Raw genomic sequence first — 10,000 nt, forward strand, 5'->3', positions numbered from 1 at the left:
GAGTGGGGTTTTTCGAGGTGGGGTGCGGGGGAGGGGGGGGTATGCGCCGCATCGTGGGGGGGTGTGGGGGGTGTGCCGTGTCGTGGGGGGGTGACGCGGGGTGGGGTGGGTCGAGCGGGGTTTTCGGAGGCGTGGTGGGGTGGTGTGGAGGGAGCGGGGTTTTTCGAGGTGGGGTGCAGGGGGGCGTCGTAGGGGGGTGCGATGGGGTGGGTGGGTGTGGCCTGTTGTGGGGGGGTGACGCGGGGTGGGGTGGGTCGAGCGGGGTTTTCGGAGGTGTGGCGGGGTGGTGTGGAGGGAGCGGGGTTTTTCGAGGTGGGGTGCAGGGGGACGTCGTGGGGGGGTGCGGGGGGTGTGCCGTGTCACGGGGGGGTGACACGGGGTGGGGTGGGTCGAGCGGGGTTTTAGGAGGCGTGGTGGGGTGGTGTGGAGGGAGCGGGGTTTTTCGAGGTGGGGTGTGGGGGGGCGTCATGGGGGGGTGACTCGGGCTGGGGTGGGTCGAGCGGGGTTTTCGGAGGCATGGTGGGGTGGTGTGGAGGGAGCGGGGTTTTTCGAGGTGGGGTGCGAGGGGGCGTCGTGGGGGGTGCGGTGGGGTGGCGGGGTGCACCGTGTCGTGGGGGGGTGACGCGGGGTGGGGTGGATCGAGCGGGGTTTTCGGAGCCATGGTGGGGTGTTGTGGAGGGAGCGGGGTTTTTCGAGGTGGGGTGCGGGGGGGCGTCGTGGGGGGTTGTGGTGGGGTGGCAGGGTGTGCTGTGTCGTGGGGGGTGACGTAGGGTGGGGTGGGTCGAGTGGGGTTTTTGGAGGGGTGGTGGGGTGGTGTGGATGGAGCGGGGTTTTTCGAGGTGCGGTGTGGGGGGGATGCACCGCGCCGAGGGGAGGTGCGGTGGGGTGGGGGGGGTGTGCCGTGTCGTGTGGGGGTGACGCGGGGTGGGGTGGGTCGAGCGGGGTTTTTAAAGGCGTGGTGGGGTGGCGTGGATGGAGCTGGGTTTTTCGAGGTGGGGTGTGGGGGGGCGTCGTGGGGGGGTGTGGTGGGGTGGGGGTGTGCACCGTGTCGTGGGGGATGATGCCGGGTGGGGTGGGTCGAGCGGGGTTTTCGGAGGCATGGTAGGGTGGTGTGGAGGGAGCGGGGTTTTTCGAGGTGGGGTGCGGGGGGGGATATGCACCGCGTCGTGGGGGGGTGCGGTGGGGTGTGGGGGGTGTGCCGTGTCGTGGGGGGTGACACAGGGTGGGGTGGGTCGAGCGGGGTTTTCAGAGGCGTGGTGGGGTGGTGTGAAGGGAGCGGGGTTTTTCGAGGTGGGGTGCGGGGGGGCGTCGTAGGGGGGTGCGGTGGGGTGGGTGGGTGTGCCGTGTCCTGGGGGGGTGACGTGGGGTGGGGTGGGTCGAGCGGGGTTTTCAGAGGCGTGGCGGGGTGGTGTGGAGGGAGCAGGGTTTTTCGAGGTGGGGTGCGGGGGGGCGTCGTGGGGGGTTGCGGGGGGTGTGCCGTGTTGGGGGGGGTGACGCGGGGTGGGGTGGGTCGAGCAGGGTTTTTGGAGGCATGGTGGGGTGGTGTGGAGGGAGTGGGGTTTTTCGAGGTGGGGTGCGGGGGGGCATCGTGGGGGGGTGCGGTGGGGTGGGGGGGTGCGCCGTGTTGTGAGAGGGGTGACGCGGGGTGGGGTGGGTCGAGCGGGGTTTTTCGAGGTGGGGTGCGGGGGGGCATCATGGGGGGGTGCGGCGGGGTGGCGGGGTGTGCCGTGTCGTGGGGGGTGACGCAGGGTGGGGTGGGTCGAGCGGGGTTTTTGGAGGCGTGGTGGGGTGGTGTGGATGGAGCTGGGTTTTTCGAGGTGGGGTGCGGGGGGTTGTACCGCGTCAAGGGTGGGTGCGGTGGGGTGGGGGGTTTGCCGTGTCGTGGGGGGGTTGACGCGGGTTGGGGTGGGTCCGAGCGGGGTTTTTGGAGGTGTGGTGGGGTGGCATGGATGGAGCGGGGTTTTTTGAGGTGGGGTGCGGGGGGGCGTCGTGGGGGGGTGAGGTGGGGGGGTGGTTCGTGTCGTGGGGGGGTGACGCGGGGTGGCCTGGGTCGAGAGCGGTTTTTGGAGGCGTGGTGAAGTGGTGTGGATGGAGTGGGGTTTTTTGAGGTGGGGTGCGGGGGGGTGGGTATGTGCCACGTCGTGGGGGGTGCGGTGGGGTGTGGGGGGTGTGCCGTGTCATGGGGGGGTGACGGGGGGTGGGGTGGGTCGAGCGGGGTTTTTGGAAGCGTGGTGGGGTGCTGTGGAGGAGGCGGGGTTTTTTGAGGTGGGATGTGGGGGGGCATCGTGGGGGGGTGCGGTGGGGTGGGTGGGTGTGCCGTGTCGTGGGGGGGTGACGCGGGGTGGGGTGGGTTGAGCGGGGTTTTTGGAGGCGTGGTGGGGTGGTGTGGATGGAGCGGGGTTTTTCGAGGTGGGGTGCAGGGGGAATGCACCGCGTCGAGGGGGGGTGCGGTGGGGTGGGGGGGTGTGCCGTGTCGCTGGGGGGGTGACGGGGGGTGGGGTGGGTCGAGCGGGGTTTTCGGAGGCATGGTGGGGTGGTGTGGAGGGAGCGGGGTTTTCCGAGGTGGGGTGCAGGGGGCGTCGTGGGGGGGTGCGGTGGGGTGGGCTGTGCGCCGTGTCGTGGGGAGGTGAGGCGGGGCACGGTGGGTCGAGTGGGGTTTTTGAAAGCGTGGTGGGGCGCTGTGGATGGAGCAGGGTTTTTCGAGGTGGGGTGGGGGGGAGGCACCGCGTTGTGGGCGGGTGCGGTGGGGTGGGGGGGTGTGCTGTGTCGTGGGGGTGACGCGGGGTCTTGCGACGCCCCCTCCCCCCCACCATGCCACGACACGACGCGACGCACCCCCTCCCCAACATAACATGACAACCCCCCTCCGCCCATGACATCCCCCGCAACCCCATGCCACGACACGACGCGATGCGCCCCCCCATGACATCCCCCCACCCCCCATGACACGACACGACGCGATGCAACGCGCCCCCCGTGACACGACACGATGCGATGCGCCTCCCCCCATGACATCCCCCCGACCCATGATATGACATGACGCCCCCTCAACAGACACCACCCCATGTTGCGATGCGCCGCTCCCCCCCATGACATCCCCATCCCACCCGCCCCTTGACACGACACGATGCGACGCGCCCCCCCATGACATCCCCCCACCCCCCATGACACGACACGACATGACACCCCCCCCATGACATCCCCCTCCCCCCTCCCCATGACATGACACCACAACATGTCGCGACGCGTCCCCCCTTCCCCCCTCAACACACACCACACCATGTCACGACGCCCCCCCCCCCCCCCCCATGACATCCCCCCCCATGACATGACACGCCCTCCCCCCCACCTCCAAAATTCGGCTCCCCCCCTTCCCCCCTCAACACACACCACAACATGTCGCGACGCCCCCCCCATGACACGACACGACGCGACGCCTCCCCCCCAACACACACCACACCATGTCGCGACGTGCCCTCCCCCCACCTCCAAAATTCGGCCCCCCCTTCCCCCCTCAACACACACCACACCATGTCGCAACGTGCCGCCTCCCACCCCCCCCACCTTGACATCCCCACCCCACCCGCCCCACCCATGACACGACACGATGCGATGCACCCCCCCTCCCCCTTCCCCCCTCCACACACACCACACCATGTCGTGACGTGCCGCCCCCCCAGCCCCTCTCCCCATGACATCCCCAGCCCCCTCCTCCCACCCATGACACGACACGATGCGACGCGCCTCCCCTCCCCCTTCCCCCTCCACACACACCAAACCATGTCGCGACGTGCCGCCCCCCCTCTCCCCATGACATCCCCACCCCCTACCCATGACACGACACGACGGGATGCGCCCCCCCATGACATCCCCCCTCCATCCCCCATGACACGACACGATGCGATGCGATGCGCCCCCCCATGACACAACACGACGCGATGCGTCTCCCCCCATGACATCCCCCCCGCCCCATGACATGACACAACGCCGCCTCAACACACACCACCCCATGTCGTGCCGCCCCCCCCCCCCCCCCCCCCCCCCCATGACATCCCCCCCACCCCCCATGACACGACACGACGTGACGCACCCGCCCCCCCATGACATCCCCACCCCACCCCCCCTCCCATGACACGACACGACGCGATGCGCCCCCCATGACATGACACGACGCGACGCGCCCCCCCTGCCCCTTCCCCCCTCAACACACACCACACCATGTCGCGACGTGCCTCCCCCCCCCCCCCCCCCATGACATACCCACCCCACCCCCCCACCCATGACACGACACGATGCGACACGCCCCCCATGACATCCCTCCTACCCCCCATGACACGACACGATGTGACCCGCCCCCCCTCCCCCCATGACATCCCCCCCCCCAATGGCATCCCCCCCTCCCCGTCCCCCCATGACATGACACGACGCGACGTGCCCCCCTCCCCTTAACACACACACACACCCACCCACCGCGACTCCCCCCGAACAGAAACCACACCATGTCGCAATGCCTCCCCCCCCGCGCCATGACATGACACGACGCGACGTGCTCCCGTCCCCTTAACACACCCACCCACCCACCATGACGCCCCCTCAAAAATCGCCCTCCCCCCCAATGACATCCCCACCCCACCCCCCACCCCACCCATGACATGACACCACACGACGCGGCCTATGACATCGCCCCCACCCCCATGACACGACACGACGCGACGCGCCCACCCCCCCATGACATCTCCCCCCCAATGGCATCCCCCCCTCCCTGCCCCCCCATGACATGACACGACGCAACGTGCCCCCCTCCCCTTAACACACACACCCACCCACCGCGACGCCCCCCCCACCCGACACACGCCACACCATGTCGCGACACCCCCCCACCATGATGCCCCTTCAAAAATTCCGCCCCCCCCCAATGACATCCCCACTCCACCCCCCCATGACATGACACAATGCGACACGCCTCCCCATGACATCCCCCCACCCCCCATGACACGACACGACACGACACGCCCCCCTCCCCCCCCAAAGACATCCCCCTCCCCCTGCCCCATGACATGACACCACACCATGTCGCGATGCGCCCCCCCCCCCCCCCCCCCCCCCCCATGACATGACACACCCTCCCCCCACTTCCAAAATTCGGCCCCCCCTTCCCCCCTCAACACACACCACAACATGTCGTGATGCCCCCTCCCCCCCCCCCCCCCCCCCATGACACGACACGACGCGACGCCCCCCCCAACATACACCACACCATGTCGCGACGCGCCCTCCCCCCACCTCCAAAATTCCGCCCCCCCTTCCCCCCTCAACACACACCTCACCATGTCGCGACGTGCCGCCCCTCCCCCCCCCCCAACCATGACATCCCCACCCCACCCCCCCCACCCATGACACGACACGACGCAATGCGCCCCCCAATTGACATCTCCCCACCCCCCCATGACACGACACTGTTGAGAATCAGCAATCACACTCAAACAGCCTCTTTGTATGGAGTCTCAGGGTAAAGGATATGCAGGCTAACTTATCCCATATGCACAATGGTGCCTACTGCAGTTTCCTACTTTCCTATAAAGCATTGTACTTGCTTCCTTTCTTAATGCAATGAAAGTACTCTTTTCTTTTCAGTGAAGTGTCAATGTCATTGTCCACATACACAAGATTGTGTTTATGAGTCCAAGTCTCAATCTTGGAACCTAATTCACTTGTGTAACAAACAGTGTCCTTGTCTTCTCCATCATGAGTCCACACTTCTCATTTCATCCTCCATAGCTTCCGATTTTGCCATGCTCTAGATCTCGCATTTCTCACATGCCCCTCCCCGCACGCGGGGGTGGCAGGAGGAACTTGATAAACCTTGTCTTGTCTGAGATTCCTCCCCTCGGGAGGATCGAAAAACAAAACGCAACGACTCTCAGCAACGGATATCTTGGCTCTTGCAACGATGAAGAACGCAGCGAAATGCGATACGTAGTGTGAAATGCAGAATTTCGCGAATCATCGAGTCTTTGAACGCAACTTGCCCCCGCGGCTCGTCCAAGGGCATGCCTGCTTGAGCATCCCTAACTCCTCCACACCCTCTCCCCTTCTTCGGGGGAGAGGGTGGAATTGGTAGTCCGCGCATCCGACGTGATGCCGCGGTTGGCTGAAATGTACCGGTAGCATCGTGCAGTGACGTTGCTCTACAAGGGTGGTTCGTCTCCTCGTCAAGGTGGCGGCTGTTGGCGGGTGTCTCTTCCCGGGTGCACGTGTCAGATCGGGCTCTTCGGAGCCGGGGCTTGCCCTCGGCGACCCGAAACGCAAATCGGACCTCAAATCAGGCAAGGCTACCCGCTGAGTTTAAGCATATCACTAAGCGGAGGAAAAGAAACTAACCAGGATTTCCCTAGTAGTTGCAAGCGAACCGAAAAGAGCCCAGCTTGGAAATCGCACGGCTTTGCCGTGCGAATTGTAGTCTGGAGAGGCGTCCTCTGCGGCGGACCGAGCCCAAGTCCCCCTGGAAAGGGGCGTCAGAGAGGGTGAGAGCCCCGTCAAGCTCGGACCCTGTCGCTCCACGAGGCGCCGTCGACGAGTCGGGCTGTTTGGGAATGCAGCCCTAAGTGGGTGGTAAATTCCATCCAAGGCGAAATATGGGCAAGAGACTGATAGCGAACAAGTACCGCGAGGGAAAGATGAAAAGGACTTTGAAAAGAGAGTTAAAAAGTGCTTGAAATTGCTGGGAGGGAAGCGAATGGAGGCCGCGGGTGCGCCCCGGTCGGATGCGGAACGGTGCGAACTGGTCCGCCGCTCGACGCGGGGCGCTGGTCAGCGTGGGCCGGTGCGGCAGGACAAGAGGGGCTTTAGATGGCTCGCCGATGCCGTCGCGTCGGCCGAGGAATGAAGCGTGCGCCACTCGTGGCGGGCTCTGCACCTCGAGGCTCTCAATTACATGGAAGGACTCCTAACCCAACTTGCAGGAATCAACATTAAAATGGATGAAGATGTTTGCATCGGTGTTCTACTTAAGAGCTTGCCTCCTGAATATAATAATGTATCAACAACTTTAATCAACATGCCAAATCCTGAACTTGTTGATATCCAGGCATCACTGTTAGAAGAAGAAAAGAAGCTAAAAACTAAAGAAGAACCAAGTACCTCTAGAGATGAGCATGCATTATATGTTGGCAACAGGTACAAAGGCAAGAAGGATCAGCTCTTTTGTGACTTCTGCAAAAGGACCAGACACACCGAGAAGTTCTGCCACGCAAGAAAGAGATCCCAAAAGGCCTATCTAGTCGCAGTCAAAGAAGAAGAAGGAAATGGAGCAAAGGAAGAAGAAGATGAAGATGAAGACCACCAGGATCAGAAGGACAAGACTCATCAGTCCTTGTACTCTCATAATTGTGATAGACTGTTTTAAATAGCCTTGTATTTTCTTTGCCCTAATGCTTCCTGCCATAAGCTTTGTAAACTCCTTATGTAACTTGGCATTACAGTCCCTGTACACTTTGTGAGGCCCCTGTTACAGCCTCTGGATGTCCACCATGTTTATGGTACCCACACTTAGCTTTTTCTGCGACAGCCTCTGGTGTTTTGCCATGTCTGTGGTATGCCCACACTTTGCAGGTGGTTCTCATTATAGCCTCTACACACTTTATGCCTTTTCTAGTTGTGATTGAGGAGGGGTGTTGAGAATCAGCAATCACACTCAAAAAGCCTCTTTGTATGGAGTCTCAGGGTCAAGGATATGCAAGCTAACTTATCCCATATGCACAATGGTGCCTACTGTAGTTTCCTACTTTCCTATAAAGCATTGTACTTGCTTCCTTTCTTAATGCAATGAAAGTACTCTTTTCTTTTCAGTGAAGTGTCAATGTCATTGTCCACATACACAAGATTGTGTTTATGAGTCCAAGTCTCAATCTTGGAACCTAATTCACTTGTGTAACAAACAGTGTCCTTGTCTTCTCCATCATGAGTCCACACTTCTCATTTCATCCTCCATAGCTTCCGATTTTGCCATGCTCTAGATCCCGCATTTCTCACATGGTATCAGAGCACAGTTGGGCATGGCATTGCTTGTCTAGCCTCTCTTGATTCCTTTCAACCTCAGTCTAGCTCAATGTCAGCTCATGACTTCATCTCCCAACTCTACTCTCACTGAAGCTTCCATGGCAGCCATAGCCAGCAGCACCCTGTCAGATTGAGCTGCTTATATCTCACTCCACAGGTCAAATATCTTGGAGCTTCCTTCTGGAAAAGTATTCCCCAACTCACAAAGCTTCCTTGTATCACATCAATCCAGGACATTGGACCATCTCGAGCTCAGCATTGTGAAAATCCTCAATCTCTGCTCTGTGTCTGCCATAGCCAGACAGGACCTACCTTACTTGGAGCTTCCATAAGTCTTCAACCAGGCCATCTCAGCCCACGATTTCTTCTAGGGAGTTGTTCCTCTGCTCAAGGCGCTTCATCCTGCTCAAGGCGCTTTTGTAGCCCATGAAATTAGCTTCCTAGGCATATAAAATTTTTTGAAAATGATCCACTGTAGCTCCTGCAATCAGCAAAAAACCAGGCCCCTGTCCTAGAAACCCTAATTCCACCATAGCCAAAGCTTCAAAATCTTGACATTTTTCACTGTTTCTCTCACTGAAGTTATCAACAGTGATTTTAATCACTGACCAATACTCTCTGAAGTTCATTAAAGTACTGTCACTCAGATCTGAAGGCATCAGCATCAAATCAAGAAGGGGAAGATCACTTGGATTTTAAAAGAGTAAAAGACTTTTGCAGATTTGGTATTCATTGACACTCAGTTAGTGTTTTTTAACACTTGTGTCTCTCAATCAATTCTTCTGTTGCTCAAATCTAATAAGTTTGAAGTTGATTTGCTACTGTTCCCGTAAATCTAACATGGGAAAAGACTCTCCAAATGCTCGATTCAAAGGAGTCGGGTTCCACACTTGGCAAACCCGCATCAAGCTCATCCTGATGAAGAAGGGTCTCTGGGCCATCACAAATGGCAAAGAGAAGAAACCTCGAGATGCGGACCTTGCAACTACTTGGAAAAAGAATGATGACAGAGCTCAGGCCATTATCAAACTGGAGCTAGACGACAGTTATATCCACCATGTGGATAACTGTGAGACCTCACAGGATACATGGAAAAGACTTGACACCCTGTTCGGTGCACAATCTAAATCATCAAAGTATGGTCTCTTGATTGAGTTCTTCAGGCTTGAAATGAAGTCCAGCACATCACTTGCCACACATCTCAATTACATGGAAGGACTCCTAACCCAACTTGTAGGATTCAACATTAAAATGGATGAAGATGTTTGCATCGGTGTTCTACTTAAGAGCTTGCCTCCTGAATATAATAATGTACCGGCAGCACCGTGCGGTGATGTTGCTCCGCAAGGGTGGTTCGTCTCCTCGTCGAGGTGGCGGCTGTTGGCGGGTGTCTCTTCCCTGGTGCACGTGTCGGATCGGGGTCTTCGAAGCCAGGGCTTGCCCTCAGCGACGCGAAACGCAACTCGGACCTCAAATCAGGCAAGGATACCCACTGAGTTTAAGCATATCACTAAGCGGAGGAAAAGAAACTAACCAGGATTTGCTTAGTAGCTGCGAGCGAACCGGAAAGAGCCTAGCTTGGAAATCGCACGGATTTGCCGTGCGAATTGTAGTCTGGAGAGGCGTCCTTTGCGGCGGACCGAGTCCAAGTCCCCCTGGAAAGGGGCGTCAGAGAGGGTGAGAGCCCCGTAAGCTCAGACCTTGTCGCTCCACGAGGCGCCGTCGACGAGTCGGGCTGTTTGGGAATGCAGCCCTAAGTGGGTTGTAAATTCCATCCAAGAGTAAATATGGGCAAGAGACCCATAGCGAACAAGTACCGCGAGGGAAAGATGAAAACGACTTTGAGAAGAGAGTTAAAAAGTGCTTGAAATTGCTGGGAGGGAAGCGAATGGAGGTCGTAGGTGCGCCCCGGTCGGATGCGGAACAGTGCGAACTGGTTCGC

The 10,000-nt window shown here is 59.7% G+C and overlaps 1 non-coding gene and 1 pseudogene across 1 annotated transcript; both read left to right on the top strand.

Annotated features, from left to right (window-relative positions):
* The first annotated feature begins 5,915 nt into the window (after window positions 1-5,915).
* LOC148012849 (5.8S ribosomal RNA) lies at window positions 5,916-6,068 on the top strand. Its single transcript, XR_015689227.1, has one exon. It is a non-coding gene; the product is annotated as a 5.8S ribosomal RNA (ribosomal RNA).
* Window positions 6,069-9,523: 3,455 nt separating this feature from the next.
* LOC148012850 (25S ribosomal RNA) overlaps window positions 9,524-10,000 on the top strand; it is a 1,895-nt pseudogene continuing 1,418 nt past the window's right edge.

Source organism: Lygodium microphyllum, chromosome 27 (genome assembly GCF_053477565.2).
Source record: "Lygodium microphyllum isolate KBCC chromosome 27, Lygodium_microphyllum_v1.1.10, whole genome shotgun sequence".
NCBI classification, from domain to species: Eukaryota; Viridiplantae; Streptophyta; class Polypodiopsida; order Schizaeales; family Lygodiaceae; genus Lygodium; species Lygodium microphyllum.